Source organism: Argiope bruennichi, chromosome 6 (assembly GCF_947563725.1).
Source record: "Argiope bruennichi chromosome 6, qqArgBrue1.1, whole genome shotgun sequence".
NCBI classification, from domain to species: domain Eukaryota; kingdom Metazoa; phylum Arthropoda; class Arachnida; order Araneae; family Araneidae; genus Argiope; species Argiope bruennichi.
The window spans coordinates 10,743,912-10,759,751 of NC_079156.1; the positions used below are offsets into that span (position 1 = coordinate 10,743,912).

The 15,840-nt window shown below is 36.5% G+C and overlaps 22 non-coding genes across 22 annotated transcripts; all 22 read left to right on the plus strand.

Annotated features, from left to right (window-relative positions):
• The first annotated feature begins 139 nt into the window (after positions 1-139).
• Positions 140-221, plus strand: Trnas-gcu (transfer RNA serine (anticodon GCU)). The gene has a single exon. It is a non-coding gene; the product is annotated as a tRNA-Ser (tRNA).
• A 705-nt stretch (positions 222-926) lies between these two features.
• On the plus strand, positions 927-998 carry Trnah-gug (transfer RNA histidin (anticodon GUG)). The gene has a single exon. It is a non-coding gene; the product is annotated as a tRNA-His (tRNA).
• Positions 999-1,529: 531 nt separating this feature from the next.
• On the plus strand, positions 1,530-1,611 carry Trnas-gcu (transfer RNA serine (anticodon GCU)). The gene has a single exon. It is a non-coding gene; the product is annotated as a tRNA-Ser (tRNA).
• Positions 1,612-2,316: 705 nt separating this feature from the next.
• On the plus strand, positions 2,317-2,388 carry Trnah-gug (transfer RNA histidin (anticodon GUG)). Its single transcript has one exon. It is a non-coding gene; the product is annotated as a tRNA-His (tRNA).
• A 533-nt stretch (positions 2,389-2,921) lies between these two features.
• Positions 2,922-3,003, plus strand: Trnas-gcu (transfer RNA serine (anticodon GCU)). The gene has a single exon. It is a non-coding gene; the product is annotated as a tRNA-Ser (tRNA).
• Positions 3,004-3,714: 711 nt separating this feature from the next.
• On the plus strand, positions 3,715-3,786 carry Trnah-gug (transfer RNA histidin (anticodon GUG)). Its single transcript has one exon. It is a non-coding gene; the product is annotated as a tRNA-His (tRNA).
• A 533-nt stretch (positions 3,787-4,319) lies between these two features.
• Trnas-gcu (transfer RNA serine (anticodon GCU)) lies at positions 4,320-4,401 on the plus strand. The gene has a single exon. It is a non-coding gene; the product is annotated as a tRNA-Ser (tRNA).
• Positions 4,402-5,104: 703 nt separating this feature from the next.
• Trnah-gug (transfer RNA histidin (anticodon GUG)) lies at positions 5,105-5,176 on the plus strand. The gene has a single exon. It is a non-coding gene; the product is annotated as a tRNA-His (tRNA).
• Positions 5,177-5,707: 531 nt separating this feature from the next.
• Trnas-gcu (transfer RNA serine (anticodon GCU)) lies at positions 5,708-5,789 on the plus strand. Its single transcript has one exon. It is a non-coding gene; the product is annotated as a tRNA-Ser (tRNA).
• A 705-nt stretch (positions 5,790-6,494) lies between these two features.
• Trnah-gug (transfer RNA histidin (anticodon GUG)) lies at positions 6,495-6,566 on the plus strand. The gene has a single exon. It is a non-coding gene; the product is annotated as a tRNA-His (tRNA).
• A 533-nt stretch (positions 6,567-7,099) lies between these two features.
• Positions 7,100-7,181, plus strand: Trnas-gcu (transfer RNA serine (anticodon GCU)). The gene has a single exon. It is a non-coding gene; the product is annotated as a tRNA-Ser (tRNA).
• A 712-nt stretch (positions 7,182-7,893) lies between these two features.
• Positions 7,894-7,965, plus strand: Trnah-gug (transfer RNA histidin (anticodon GUG)). The gene has a single exon. It is a non-coding gene; the product is annotated as a tRNA-His (tRNA).
• A 532-nt stretch (positions 7,966-8,497) lies between these two features.
• On the plus strand, positions 8,498-8,579 carry Trnas-gcu (transfer RNA serine (anticodon GCU)). The gene has a single exon. It is a non-coding gene; the product is annotated as a tRNA-Ser (tRNA).
• A 1,309-nt stretch (positions 8,580-9,888) lies between these two features.
• Trnas-gcu (transfer RNA serine (anticodon GCU)) lies at positions 9,889-9,970 on the plus strand. The gene has a single exon. It is a non-coding gene; the product is annotated as a tRNA-Ser (tRNA).
• A 717-nt stretch (positions 9,971-10,687) lies between these two features.
• Trnah-gug (transfer RNA histidin (anticodon GUG)) lies at positions 10,688-10,759 on the plus strand. The gene has a single exon. It is a non-coding gene; the product is annotated as a tRNA-His (tRNA).
• Positions 10,760-11,292: 533 nt separating this feature from the next.
• On the plus strand, positions 11,293-11,374 carry Trnas-gcu (transfer RNA serine (anticodon GCU)). The gene has a single exon. It is a non-coding gene; the product is annotated as a tRNA-Ser (tRNA).
• Positions 11,375-12,078: 704 nt separating this feature from the next.
• Positions 12,079-12,150, plus strand: Trnah-gug (transfer RNA histidin (anticodon GUG)). The gene has a single exon. It is a non-coding gene; the product is annotated as a tRNA-His (tRNA).
• Positions 12,151-12,683: 533 nt separating this feature from the next.
• Positions 12,684-12,765, plus strand: Trnas-gcu (transfer RNA serine (anticodon GCU)). Its single transcript has one exon. It is a non-coding gene; the product is annotated as a tRNA-Ser (tRNA).
• A 705-nt stretch (positions 12,766-13,470) lies between these two features.
• On the plus strand, positions 13,471-13,542 carry Trnah-gug (transfer RNA histidin (anticodon GUG)). The gene has a single exon. It is a non-coding gene; the product is annotated as a tRNA-His (tRNA).
• A 534-nt stretch (positions 13,543-14,076) lies between these two features.
• On the plus strand, positions 14,077-14,158 carry Trnas-gcu (transfer RNA serine (anticodon GCU)). The gene has a single exon. It is a non-coding gene; the product is annotated as a tRNA-Ser (tRNA).
• Positions 14,159-14,864: 706 nt separating this feature from the next.
• On the plus strand, positions 14,865-14,936 carry Trnah-gug (transfer RNA histidin (anticodon GUG)). Its single transcript has one exon. It is a non-coding gene; the product is annotated as a tRNA-His (tRNA).
• A 533-nt stretch (positions 14,937-15,469) lies between these two features.
• On the plus strand, positions 15,470-15,551 carry Trnas-gcu (transfer RNA serine (anticodon GCU)). Its single transcript has one exon. It is a non-coding gene; the product is annotated as a tRNA-Ser (tRNA).
• Positions 15,552-15,840: the final 289 nt, after the last annotated feature.

Here is a 15,840-nt window from a genome sequence, read left to right on the forward strand (position 1 = left end):
CATAATCTCTCTCCTTCCCGTACAGACTTCTCCGAAAGAGGTCAATATTCCAGTCCGGAATCGATTAAAATAATAATAGGAAAAAAATTGTCAAATATTTTTTTTATTCTGCCAATGAGTAATAACATTAGAGATTTCGGACGAGGTGGCCGAGTGGTTAAGGCGATGGACTGCTAATCCATTGGGCAGTGCCCGCGTGGGTTCGAATCCCATCCTCGTCGTTTCCCGATCTTCAGTTTGAGTCCTTTCGCGAATTGAATGATGCGTCGTTACGGACTTCATGTTTTAAATTACACTTGCATCGAATTGACAGGGTTTTACCCTTCGATATATGTAGTCCCAACTGTGCACAAGAATGATCCTGCTTTTTCTTTTCCTCTCTGATGGGCATTTTTTAAATTGTCAGAGAATTTTTTTGTCACGTTTTTATTTCACGGATTTTATTACCAATTTTTTCTAAAGCCCTGCAATGCTTTATCAAACTGGTGATATATTTTCTTACCTGCCCACATTTTATTCAAGGTTCCGTTCGTATTCCGCCTGGTAAAGATACCAGATGCTAGCGTTGTGGAGGCAAGCATCTGTATCCTGGCATGAAGCTCCATATTTGTAGAGTTGTGGGCAATCATTTAAAAAATTCATATCCAAGCCAGTCTTTTAACCTATGCCTTATAAATTTCTGAAAAGATTTTTTAAAGGGAAAAAAAAAAAAGACATTTATGAAAATCTTTCAAACTGTTTAACGCATTTATTAATTTTGTATAGATTTGAAAAATTGATTTGGTGCTTTCATTTTCGTGGTGCCCTCTGTTGACAATTGTTCGGGATTTTCAATTATTTCACGGTCTATTTCAAGTCTTGAAAACCCATCTTCGATTAAGAGTCGCAGTTTCCTTAAAAGGCTATCACTGAGAATCTTCCTTGTCGCCGTGATCGTATAGTGGTTAGTACATTGCGTTGTGGCCGCAATAACCCAGGTTCGAATCCTGGTCACGGCAGAGGCTCAAATGCCTTTTTTTTTAAATAAAAAAAATTCTGAAACATGCTCGTCTACTCCGAAATATGATCATGAATTCCACAAATACAATGGACGCATATAAAAATATTTTCTTCTCAGCTAATAACTGATATATCACTGCATTTTTGACATTAGTTTTGCATGACAAGGAAATTTTCATATCTAATCTCTTTATCCATCTGAAGAGATGACGGAAACTAAAAGGTCCGCATAAGAATGAGCTTATTAGCATAATAAGAAGAGGAAATTGTGTTAAACAGTATGATATCGCAACAAAGATTTCTAGAGATAACTTTCAGCTACCTTGTAAAGTGCCATAAGTCACAACAATAACACAACACAAGAATTCTGAATAATTTATATTTGGTCTGGTCATAATCTCTCTCCTTCCCGTACAGTCTTCTCCGAAAGAGGTCAATATTCCAGTCCGGAATCGATTAAAATAATAATAGGAAAAAAATTGTCAAATATTTTTTTATTCTGCCAATGAGTAATAACATTAGAGATTTCGGACGAGGTGGCCGAGTGGTTAAGGCGATGGACTGCTAATCCATTGGGCACTGCCCGCGTGGGTTCGAATCCCATCCTCGTCGTTTCCCGATCTTCAGTTTGAGTCCTTTCGCGAATTGAATGATGCGTCGTTACGGACTACATGTTTCAAATTACACTTGCATCGAATTGACAGGGTTTTACCCTTCGATATATGTAGTCCCAACTGTGCACAAGAATGATCCTGTTTTTTCTTTTCCTCTCTGATGGGCATTTTTTAAATTGTCAGAGAATTTTTTTGTCACGTTTTTATTTCACGGATTTTATTACCAATTTTTTCTAAAGCCCTGCAATGCTTTATCAAACTGGTGATATATTTTCTTACCTGCCCACATTTTATTCAAGGTTCCGTTCGTATTCCGCCTGGTAAAGATACCAGATGCGAGCGTTGTGGAGGCAAGCATCTGTATCCTGGCATGAAGCTCCATATTTGTAGAGTTGTGGGCAATCATTTAAAAAATTTATATCCAAGCCAGTCTTTTAACCTATGCCTTATAAATTTCTGAAAGGATTTTTTAAAGGGAAAAAAAAAAAAGACATTTATGAAAATCTTTCAAACTGTTTAACGCATTTATTAATTTTGTATAGATTTGAAAAATTGATTTGGTGCTTTCATTTTCGTGGTGCCCTCTGTTGACAATTGTTCGGGATTTTCAATTATTTCAAGGTCTATTTCAAGTCATGAAAACCCATCTTCGATTAAGAGTCGCAGTTTCCTTAAAAGGCTATCACTGAGAATCTTCCTTGTCGCCGTGATCGTATAGTGGTTAGTACATTGCGTTGTGGCCGCAATAACCCAGTTTCGAATCCTGGTCACGGCAGAGGCTCAAATGCCTTTTTTTTTAAATAAAAAAAAATTCTGAAACATGCTCGTCTACTCCGAAATATGATCATGAATTCCACAAATACAATGGACGCATATCAAAATATTTTCTTCTCAGCTAATGACTGATATATCACTGCATTTTTGACATTAGTTTTGCATGACAAGGAAATTTTCATATCTAATCTCTTTATCCATCTGAAGAGATGACGGAAACTAAAAGGTCCGCATAAGAATGCGCTTATTAGCATAATAAGAAGAGGAAATTGTGTTAAACAGTATGATATCGCAACAAAGATTTCTAGAGATAACTTTCAGCTACCTTGTAAAGTGCCATAAGTCACAACAATAACACAACACAAGAATTCTGAATAATTTATATTTGGTCTGGTCATAATCTCTCTCCTTCCCGTACAGACTTCTCCGAAAGAGGTCAATATTCCAGTCCGGAATCGATTAAAATAATAATAGAAAAAAAATTGTCAAATATTTTTTTGATTCTGCCAATGAGTAATAACATTAAAGATTTCGGACGAGGTGGCCGAGTGGTTAAGGCGATGGACTGCTAATCCATTGGGCACTGCCCGCGTGGGTTCGAATCCCATCCTCGTCGTTTCCCGATCTTCAGTTTGAGTCCTTTCGCGAATTGAATGATGCGTCATTACGGACTACATGTTTTAAATTACACTTGCATCGAATTGACAGGGTTTTACCCTTCGATATATGTAGTCCCAACTGTGCACAAGAATGATCCTGCTTTTTCTTTTCCTCTCTGATGGGCATTTTTTAAATTGTCAGAGAATTTTTTTGTCACGTTTTTATTTCACGGATTTTATTACCAATTTTTTCTAAAGCCCTGCAATGCTTTATCAAACTGGTGATATATTTTCTTACCTGCCCACATTTTATTCAAGGTTCCGTTCGTATTCCGCCTGGTAAAGATACCAGATGCTAGCGTTGTGGAGGCAAGCATCTGTATCCTGGCATGAAGCTCCATATTTGTAGAGTTGTGGGCAATCATTTAAAAAATTCATATCCAAGCCAGTCTTTTAACCTATGCCTTATAAATTTCTGAAAAGATTTTTTAAAGGGAAAAAAAAAAAAAAAAAAGACATTTATGAAAATCTTTCAAACTGTTTAACGCATTTATTAATTTTGTATAGATTTGAAAAATTGATTTGGTGCTTTCATTTTCGTGGTGCCCTCTGTTGACAATTGTTCGGGATTTTCAATTATTTCACGGTCTATTTCAAGTCTTGAAAACCCATCTTCGATTAAGAGTCGCAGTTTCCTTAAAAGGCTATCACTGAGAATCTTCCTTGTCGCCGTGATCGTATAGTGGTTAGTACATTGCGTTGTGGCCGCAATAACCCAGGTTCGAATCCTGGTCACGGCAGAGGCTCAAATGCCTTTTTTTTTAAATAAAAAAAAATTCTGAAACATGCTCTTCTACTCCGAAATATGATCATGAATTCCACAAATACAATGGACGCATATCAAAATATTTTCTTCTCAGCTAATGACTGATATATCACTGCATTTTTGACATTAGTTTTGCATGACAAGGAAATTTTCATATCTAATCTCTTTATCCATCTGAAGAGATGACGGAAACTAAAAGGTCCGCATAAGAATGCGCTTATTAGCATAATAAGAAGAGGAAATTGTGTTAAACAGTATGATATCGCAACAAAGATTTCTAGAGATAACTTTCAGCTACCTTGTAAAGTGCCATAAGTCACAACAATAACACAACACAAGAATTCTGAATAATTTATATTTGGTCTGGTCATAATCTCTCTCCTTCCCGTACAGACTTCTCCGAAAGAGGTCAATATTCCAGTCCGGAATCGATTAAAATAATAATAGGAAAAAAATTGTCAAATATTTTTTTTATTCTGCCAATGAGTAATAACATTAGAGATTTCGGACGAGGTGGCCGAGTGGTTAAGGCGATGGACTGCTAATCCATTGGGCAGTGCCCGCGTGGGTTCGAATCCCATCCTCGTCGTTTCCCGATCTTCAGTTTGAGTCCTTTCGCGAATTGAATGATGCGTCGTTACGGACTACATGTTTTAAATTACACTTGCATCGAATTGACAGGGTTTTACCCTTCGATATATGTAGTCCCAACTGTGCACAAGAATGATCCTGCTTTTAATTTTCCTCTCTGATGGGCATTTTTTAAATTGTCAGAGAATTTTTTTGTCACGTTTTTATTTCACGGATTTTATTACCAATTTTTTCTAAAGCCCTGCAATGCTTTATCAAACTGGTGATATATTTTCTTACCTGCCCACATTTTATTCAAGGTTCCGTTCGTATTCCGCCTGGTAAAGATACCAGATGCTAGCGTTGTGGAGGCAAGCATCTGTATCCTGGCATGAAGCTCCATATTTGTAGAGTTGTGGGCAATCATTTAAAAAATTCATATCCAAGCCAGTCTTTTAACCTATGCCTTATAAATTTCTGAAAAGATTTTTTAAAGGGAAAAAAAAAAGACATTTATGAAAATCTTTCAAACTGTTTAACGCATTTATTAATTTTGTATAGATTTGAAAAATTGATTTGGTGCTTTCATTTTCGTGGTGCCCTCTGTTGACAATTGTTCGGGATTTTCAATTATTTCACGGTCTATTTCAAGTCTTGAAAACCCATCTTCGATTAAGAGTCGCAGTTTCCTTAAAAGGCTATCACTGAGAATCTTCCTTGTCGCCGTGATCGTATAGTGGTTAGTACATTGCGTTGTGGCCGCAATAACCCAGGTTCGAATCCTGGTCACGGCAGAGGCTCAAATGCCTTTTTTTTTAAATAAAAAAAATTCTGAAACATGCTCGTCTACTCCGAAATATGATCATGAATTCCACAAATACAATGGACGCATATAAAAATATTTTCTTCTCAGCTAATGACTGATATATCACTGCATTTTTGACATTAGTTTTGCATGACAAGGAAATTTTCATATCTAATCTCTTTATCCATCTGAAGAGATGACGGAAACTAAAAGGTCCGCATAAGAATGAGCTTATTAGCATAATAAGAAGAGGAAATTGTGTTAAACAGTATGATATCGCAACAAAGATTTCTAGAGATAACTTTCAGCTACCTTGTAAAGTGCCATAAGTCACAACAATAACACAACACAAGAATTCTGAATAATTTATATTTGGTCTGGTCATAATCTCTCTCCTTCCCGTACAGTCTTCTCCGAAAGAGGTCAATATTCCAGTCCGGAATCGATTAAAATAATAATAGGAAAAAAATTGTCAAATATTTTTTTATTCTGCCAATGAGTAATAACATTAGAGATTTCGGACGAGGTGGCCGAGTGGTTAAGGCGATGGACTGCTAATCCATTGGGCACTGCCCGCGTGGGTTCGAATCCCATCCTCGTCGTTTCCCGATCTTCAGTTTGAGTCCTTTCGCGAATTGAATGATGCGTCGTTACGGACTACATGTTTCAAATTACACTTGCATCGAATTGACAGGGTTTTACCCTTCGATATATGTAGTCCCAACTGTGCACAAGAATGATCCTGTTTTTTCTTTTCCTCTCTGATGGACATTTTTTAAATTGCCAGAGAATTTTTTTGTCACGTTTTTATTTCACGGATTTTATTACCAATTTTTTCTAAAGCCCTGCAATGCTTTATCAAACTGGTGATATATTTTCTTACCTGCCCACATTTTATTCAAGGTTCCGTTCGTATTCCGCCTGGTAAAGATACCAGATGCGAGCGTTGTGGAGGCAAGCATCTGTATCCTGGCATGAAGCTCCATATTTGTAGAGTTGTGGGCAATCATTTAAAAAATTTATATCCAAGCCAGTCTTTTAACCTATGCCTTATAAATTTCTGAAAAGATTTTTTAAAGGGAAAAAAAAAAAAGACATTTATGAAAATCTTTCAAACTGTTTAACGCATTTATTAATTTTGTATAGATTTGAAAAATTGATTTGGTGCTTTCATTTTCGTGGTGCCCTCTGTTGACAATTGTTCGGGATTTTCAATTATTTCAAGGTCTATTTCAAGTCATGAAAACCCATCTTCGATTAAGAGTCGCAGTTTCCTTAAAAGGCTATCACTGAGAATCTTCCTTGTCGCCGTGATCGTATAGTGGTTAGTACATTGCGTTGTGGCCGCAATAACCCAGTTTCGAATCCTGGTCACGGCAGAGGCTCAAATGCCTTTTTTTTTAAATAAAAAAAAATTCTGAAACATGCTCGTCTACTCCGAAATATGATCATGAATTCCACAAATACAATGGACGCATATCAAAATATTTTCTTCTCAGCTAATGACTGATATATCACTGCATTTTTGACATTAGTTTTGCATGACAAGGAAATTTTCATATCTAATCTCTTTATCCATCTGAAGAGATGACGGAAACTAAAAGGTCCGCATAAGAATGCGCTTATTAGCATAATAAGAAGAGGAAATTGTGTTAAACAGTATGATATCGCAACAAAGATTTCTAGAGATAACTTTCAGCTACCTTGTAAAGTGCCATAAGTCACAACAATAACACAACACAAGAATTCTGAATAATTTATATTTGGTCTGGTCATAATCTCTCTCCTTCCCGTACAGACTTCTCCGAAAGAGGTCAATATTCCAGTCCGGAATCGATTAAAATAATAATAGAAAAAAAATTGTCAAATATTTTTTTGATTCTGCCAATGAGTAATAACATTAAAGATTTCGGACGAGGTGGCCGAGTGGTTAAGGCGATGGACTGCTAATCCATTGGGCACTGCCCGCGTGGGTTCGAATCCCATCCTCGTCGTTTCCCGATCTTCAGTTTGAGTCCTTTCGCGAATTGAATGATGCGTCATTACGGACTACATGTTTTAAATTACACTTGCATCGAATTGACAGGGTTTTACCCTTCGATATATGTAGTCCCAACTGTGCACAAGAATGATCCTGCTTTTTCTTCTCCTCTCTGATGGGCATTTTTTAAATTGTCAGAGAATTTTTTTGTCACGTTTTTATTTCACGGATTTTATTACCAATTTTTTCTAAAGCCCTGCAATGCTTTATCAAACTGGTGATATATTTTCTTACCTGCCCACATTTTATTCAAGGTTCCGTTCGTATTCCGCCTGGTAAAGATACCAGATGCTAGCGTTGTGGAGGCAAGCATCTGTATCCTGGCATGAAGCTCCATATTTGTAGAGTTGTGGGCAATCATTTAAAAAATTCATATCCAAGCCAGTCTTTTAACCTATGCCTTATAAATTTCTGAAAAGATTTTTTAAAGGGGAAAAAAAAAAAAAAAAAAGACATTTATGAAAATCTTTCAAACTGTTTAACGCATTTATTAATTTTGTATAGATTTGAAAAATTGATTTGGTGCTTTCATTTTCGTGGTGCCCTCTGTTGACAATTGTTCGGGATTTTCAATTATTTCACGGTCTATTTCAAGTCTTGAAAACCCATCTTCGATTAAGAGTCGCAGTTTCCTTAAAAGGCTATCACTGAGAATCTTCCTTGTCGCCGTGATCGTATAGTGGTTAGTACATTGCGTTGTGGCCGCAATAACCCAGGTTCGAATCCTGGTCACGGCAGAGGCTCAAATGCCTTTTTTTTTTTAAATAAAAAAAAATTCTGAAACATGCTCGTCTACTCCGAAATATGATCATGAATTCCACAAATACAATGGACGCATATCAAAATATTTTCTTCTCAGCTAATGACTGATATATCACTGCATTTTTGACATTAGTTTTGCATGACAAGGAAATTTTCATATCTAATCTCTTTATCCATCTGAAGAGATGACGGAAACTAAAAGGTCCGCATAAGAATGCGCTTATTAGCATAATAAGAAGAGGAAATTGTGTTAAACAGTATGATATCGCAACAAAGATTTCTAGAGATAACTTTCAGCTACCTTGTAAAGTGCCATAAGTCACAACAATAACACAACACAAGAATTCTGAATAATTTATATTTGGTCTGGTCATAATCTCTCTCCTTCCCGTACAGTCTTCTCCGAAAGAGGTCAATATTCCAGTCCGGAATCGATTAAAATAATAATAGGAAAAAAATTGTCAAATATTTTTTTTATTCTGCCAATGAGTAATAACATTAGAGATGGACGAGGTGGCCGAGTGGTTAAGGCGATGGACTGCTACTCCATTGGGCACTACCCGCGTGGGTTCGAATCCCATCCTCGTCGTTTCCCGATCTTCAGTTTGAGTCCTTTCGCGAATTGAATGATGCGTCGTTACGGACTACATGTTTTAAATTACACTTGCATCGAATTGACAGGGTTTTACCCTTCGATATATGTAGTCCCAACTGTGCACAAGAATGATCCTGCTTTTTCTTTTCCTCTCTGATGGGCATTTTTTAAATTGTCAGAGAATTTTTTTGCCACGTTTTTATTTCACGGATTTTATTACCAATTTTTTCTAAAGCCCTGCAATGCTTTATCAAACTGGTGATATATTTTCTTACCTGCCCACATTTTATTCAAGGTTCCGTTCGTATTCCGCCTGGTAAAGATACCAGATGCGAGCGTTGTGGAGGCAAGCATCTGTATCCTGGCATGAAGCTCCATATTTGTAGAGTTGTGGGCAATCATTTAAAAAATTTATATCCAAGCCAGTCTTTTAACCTAAGCCTTATAAATTTCTGAAAAGATTTTTGAAAGGGAAAAAAAAAAAGACATTTATGAAAATCTTTCAAACTGTTTAACGCATTTATTAATTTTGTATAGATTTGAAAAATTGATTTGGTGCTTTCATTTTCGTGGTGCCCTCTGTTGACAATTGTTCGGGATTTTCAATTATTTCAAGGTCTATTTCAAGTCTTGAAAACCCATCTTCGATTAAGAGTCGCAGTTTCCTTAAAAGGCTATCACTGAGAATCTTCCTTGTCGCCGTGATCGTATAGTGGTTAGTACATTGCGTTGTGGCCGCAATAACACAGGTTCGAATCCTGGTCACGACAGAGGCTCAAATGCCTTTTTCTTTAAATAAAAAAAAATTCTGAAACATGCTCGTCTACTCCGAAATATGATCATGAATTCCACAAATACAATGGACGCATATCAAAATATTTTCTTCTCAGCTAATGACTGATATATCACTGCATTTTTGACATTAGTTTTGCATGACAAGGAAATTTTCATATCTAATTTCTTTATCCATCTGAAGAGATGACGGAAACTAAAAGGTCCGCATAAGAATGCGCTTATTAGCATAATAAGAAGAGGAAATTGTGTTAAACAGTATGATATCGCAACAAAGATTTCTAGAGATAACTTTCAGCTACCTTGTAAAGTTCCATAAGTCACAACAATAACACAACACAAGAATTCTGAATAATTTATATTTGGTCTGGTCATAATCTCTCTCCTTCCCGTACAGTCTTCTCCGAAAGAGGTCAATATTCCAGTCCGGAATCGATTAAAATAATAATAGAAAAAAAATTGTCAAATATTTTTTTTATTCTGCCAATGAGTAATAACATTAAAGATTTCGGACGAGGTGGCCGAGTGGTTAAGGCGATGGACTGCTAATCCATTGGGCACTGCCCGCGTGGGTTCGAATCCCATCCTCGTCGTTTCCCGATCTTCAGTTTGAGTCCTTTCGCGAATTGAATGATGCGTCATTACGGACTACATGTTTTAAATTACACTTGCATCGAATTGACAGGGTTTTACCCTTCGATATATGTAGTCCCAACTGTGCACAAGAATGATCCTGCTTTTTCTTTTCCTCTCTGATGGGCATTTTTTAAATTGTCAGAGAATTTTTTTGTCACGTTTTTATTTCACGGATTTTATTACCAATTTTTTCTAAAGCCCTGCAATGCTTTATCAAACTGGTGATATATTTTCTTACCTGCCCACATTTTATTCAAGGTTCCGTTCGTATTCCGCCTGGTAAAGATACCAGATGCGAGCGTTGTGGAGGCAAGCATCTGTATCCTGGCATGAAGCTCCATATTTGTAGAGTTGTGGGCAATCATTTAAAAAATTTATATCCAAGCCAGTCTTTTAACCTATGCCTTATAAATTTCTGAAAAGATTTTTTAAAGGGGAAAAAAAAAAAGAAAAAAAAAAAGACATTTATGAAAATCTTTCGAACTGTTTAACGCATTTATTAATTTTGTATAGATTTGAAAAATTGATTTGGTGCTTTCATTTTCGTGGTGCCCTCTGTTGACAATTGTTCGGGATTTTCAATTATTTCAAGGTCTATTTCAAGTCTTGAAAACCCATCTTCGATTAAGAGTCGCAGTTTCCTTAAAAGGCTATCACTGAGAATCTTCCTTGTCGCCGTGATCGTATAGTGGTTAGTACATTGCGTTGTGGCCGCAATAACCCAGGTTCGAATCCTGGTCACGGCAGAGGCTCAAATGCCTTTTTTTTTAAATAAAAAAAAATTCTGAAACATGCTCGTCTACTCCGAAATATGATCATGAATTCCACAAATACAATGGACGCATATCAAAATATTTTCTTCTCAGCTAATGACTGATATATCACTGCATTTTTGACATTAGTTTTGCATGACAAGGAAATTTTCATATCTAATCTCTTTATCCATCTGAAGAGATGACGGAAACTAAAAGGTCCGCATAAGAATGCGCTTATTAGCATAATAAGAAAAGGAAATTGTGTTAAACAGTATGATATCGCAACAAAGATTTCTAGAGATAACTTTCAGCTACCTTGTAAAGTGCCATAAGTCACAACAATAACACAACACAAGAATTCTGAATAATTTATATTTGGTCTGGTCATAATCTCTCTCCTTCCCGTACAGTCTTCTCCGAAAGAGGTCAATATTCCAGTCCGGAATCGATTAAAATAATAATAGGAAAAAAATTGTCAAATATTTTTTTTATTCTGCCAATGAGTAATAACATTAGAGATTTCGGACGAGGTGGCCGAGTGGTTAAGGCGATGGACTGCTAATCCATTGGGCACTGCCCGCGTGGGTTCGAATCCCATCCTCGTCGTTTCCCGATCTTCAGTTTGAGTCCTTTCGCGAATTGAATGATGCGTCGTTACGGACTACATGTTTTAAATTACACTTGCATCGAATTGACAGGGTTTTACCCTTCGATATATGTAGTCCCAACTGTGCACAAGAATGATCCTGCTTTTTCTTTTCCTCTCTGATGGGCATTTTTTAAATTGTCAGAGAATTTTTTTGTCACGTTTTTATTTCACGGATTTTATTACCAATTTTTTCTAAAGCCCTGCAATGCTTTATCAAACTGGTGATATATTTTCTTACCTGCCCACATTTTATTCAAGGTTCCGTTCGTATTCCGCCTGGTAAAGATACCAGATGCTAGCGTTGTGGAGGCAAGCATCTGTATCCTGGCATGAAGCTCCATATTTGTAGAGTTGTGGGCAATCATTTAAAAAATTCATATCCAAGCCAGTCTTTTAACCTATGCCTTATAAATTTCTGAAAAGATTTTTTAAAGGGAAAAAAAAAAAGACATTTATGAAAATCTTTCAAACTGTTTAACGCATTTATTAATTTTGTATAGATTTGAAAAATTGATTTGGTGCTTTCATTTTCGTGGTGCCCTCTGTTGACAATTGTTCGGGATTTTCAATTATTTCACGGTCTATTTCAAGTCTTGAAAACCCATCTTCGATTAAGAGTCGCAGTTTCCTTAAAAGGCTATCACTGAGAATCTTCCTTGTCGCCGTGATCGTATAGTGGTTAGTACATTGCGTTGTGGCCGCAATAACCCAGGTTCGAATCCTGGTCACGGCAGAGGCTCAAATGCCTTTTTTTTTAAATAAAAAAAAATTCTGAAACATGCTCGTCTACTCCGAAATATGATCATGAATTCCACAAATACAATGGACGCATATCAAAATATTTTCTTCTCAGCTAATGACTGATATATCACTGCATTTTTGACATTAGTTTTGCATGACAAGGAAATTTTCATATCTAATCTCTTTATCCATCTGAAGAGATGACGGAAACTAAAAGGTCCGCATAAGAATGCGCTTATTAGCATAATAAGAAGAGGAAATTGTGTTAAACAGTATGATATCGCAACAAAGATTTCTAGAGATAACTTTCAGCTACCTTGTAAAGTGCCATAAGTCACAACAATAACACAACACAAGAATTCTGAATAATTTATATTTGGTCTGGTCATAATCTCTCTCCTTCCCGTACAGTCTTCTCCGAAAGAGGTCAATATTCCAGTCCGGAATCGATTAAAATAATAATAGGAAAAAAATTGTCAAATATTTTTTTTATTCTGCCAATGAGTAATAACATTAGAGATTTCGGACGAGGTGGCCGAGTGGTTAAGGCGATGGACTGCTAATCCATTGGGCACTGCCCGCGTGGGTTCGAATCCCATCCTCGTCGTTTCCCGATCTTCAGTTTGAGTCCTTTCGCGAATTGAATGATGCGTCGTTACGGACTACATGTTTTAAATTACACTTGCATCGAATTGACAGGGTTTTACCCTTCGATATATGTAGTCCCAACTGTGCACAAGAATGATCCTGCTTTTTCTTTTCCTCTCTGATGGGCATTTTTTAAATTGTCAGAGAATTTTTTTGTCACGTTTTTATTTCACGGATTTTATTACCAATTTTTTCTAAAGCCCTGCAATGCTTTATCAAACTGGTGATATATTTTCTTACCTGCCCACATTTTATTCAAGGTTCCGTTCGTATTCCGCCTGGTAAAGATACCAGATGCTAGCGTTGTGGAGGCAAGCATCTGTATCCTGGCATGAAGATCCATATTTGTAGAGTTGTGGGCAATCATTTAAAAAATTCATATCCAAGCCAGTCTTTTAACCTATGCCTTATAAATTTCTGAAAAGATTTTTTAAAGGGGAAAAAAAAAAAGACATTTATGAAAATCTTTCAAACTGTTTAACGCATTTATTAATTTTGTATAGATTTGAAAAATTGATTTGGTGCTTTCATTTTCGTGGTGCCCTCTGTTGACAATTGTTCGGGATTTTCAATTATTTCACGGTCTATTTCAAGTCTTGAAAACCCATCTTCGATTAAGAGTCGCAGTTTCCTTAAAAGGCTATCACTGAGAATCTTCCTTGTCGCCGTGATCGTATAGTGGTTAGTACATTGCGTTGTGGCCGCAATAACCCAGGTTCGAATCCTGGTCACGGCAGAGGCTCAAATGCCTTTTTTTTTTAAATAAAAAAAAATTCTGAAACATGCTCGTCTACTCCGAAATATGATCATGAATTCCACAAATACAATGGACGCATATCAAAATATTTTCTTCTCAGCTAATGACTGATATATCACTGCATTTTTGACATTAGTTTTGCATGACAAGGAAATTTTCATATCTAATCTCTTTATCCATCTGAAGAGATGACGGAAACTAAAAGGTCCGCATAAGAATGCGCTTATTAGCATAATAAGAAGAGGAAATTGTGTTAAACAGTATGATATCGCAACAAAGATTTCTAGAGATAACTTTCAGCTACCTTGTAAAGTGCCATAAGTCACAACAATAACACAACACAAGAATTCTGAATAATTTATATTTGGTCTGGTCATAATCTCTCTCCTTCCCGTACAGTCTTCTCCGAAAGAGGTCAATATTCCAGTCCGGAATCGATTAAAATAATAATAGGAAAAAAATTGTCAAATATTTTTTTTATTCTGCCAATGAGTAATAACATTAGAGATTTCGGACGAGGTGGCCGAGTGGTTAAGGCGATGGACTGCTAATCCATTGGGCACTGCCCGCGTGGGTTCGAATCCCATCCTCGTCGTTTCCCGATCTTCAGTTTGAGTCCTTTCGCGAATTGAATGATGCGTCGTTACGGACTACATGTTTCAAATTACACTTGCATCGAATTGACAGGGTTTTACCCTTCGATATATGTAGTCCCAACTGTGCACAAGAATGATCCTGCTTTTTCTTTTCCTCTCTGATGGGCATTTTTTAAATTGTCAGAGAATTTTTTTGTCACGTTTTTATTTCACGGATTTTATTACCAATTTTTTCTAAAGCCCTGCAATGCTTTATCAAACTGGTGATATATTTTCTTACCTGCCCACATTTTATTCAAGGTTCCGTTCGTATTCCGCCTGGTAAAGATACCAGATGCGAGCGTTGTGGAGGCAAGCATCTGTATCCTGGCATGAAGCTCCATATTTGTAGAGTTGTGGGCAATCATTTAAAAAATTTATATCCAAGCCAGTCTTTTAACCTATGCCTTATAAATTTCTGAAAAGATTTTTTAAAGGGGAAAAAAAAAAAAGACATTTATGAAAATCTTTCAAACTGTTTAACGCATTTATTAATTTTGTATAGATTTGAAAAATTGATTTGGTGCTTTCATTTTCGTGGTGCCCTCTGTTGACAATTGTTCGGGATTTTCAATTATTTCACGGTCTATTTCAAGTCTTGAAAACCCATCTTCGATTAAGAGTCGCAGTTTCCTTAAAAGGCTATCACTGAGAATCTTCCTTGTCGCCGTGATCGTATAGTGGTTAGTACATTGCGTTGTGGCCGCAATAACCCAGGTTCGAATCCTGGTCACGGCAGAGGCTCAAATGCCTTTTTTTTAAAATAAAAAAAAATTCTGAAACATGCTCGTCTACTCCGAAATATGATCATGAATTCCACAAATACAATGGACGCATATCAAAATATTTTCTTCTCAGCTAATGACTGATATATCACTGCATTTTTGACATTAGTTTTGCATGACAAGGAAATTTTCATATCTAATCTCTTTATCCATCTGAAGAGATGACGGAAACTAAAAGGTCCGCATAAGAATGCGCTTATTAGCATAATAAGAAGAGGAAATTGTGTTAAACAGTATGATATCGCAACAAAGATTTCTAGAGATAACTTTCAGCTACCTTGTAAAGTGCCATAAGTCACAACAATAACACAACACAAGAATTCTGAATAATTTATATTTGGTCTGGTCATAATCTCTCTCCTTCCCGTACAGTCTTCTCCGAAAGAGGTCAATATTCCAGTCCGGAATCGATTAAAATAATAATAGGAAAAAAATTGTCAAATATTTTTTTTATTCTGCCAATGAGTAATAACATTAGAGATTTCGGACGATGTGGCCGAGTGGTTAAGGCGATGGACTGCTAATCCATTGGGCACTGCCCGCGTGGGTACGAATCCCATCCTCGTCGTTTCCCGATCTTCAGTTTGAGTCCTTTCGCGAATTGAATGATGCGTCGTTACGGACTACATGTTTCAAATTACACTTGCATCGAATTGACAGGGTTTTACCCTTCGAAATATGTAGTCCCAACTGTGCACAAGAATGATCCTGTTTTTTCTTTTCCTCTCTGATGGGCATTTTTTAAATTGTCAGAGAATTTTTTTGTCACGTTTTTATTTCACGGATTTTATTACCAATTTTTTCTAAAGCCCTGCAATGCTTTATCAAACTGGTGATATATTTTCTTACCTGCCCAC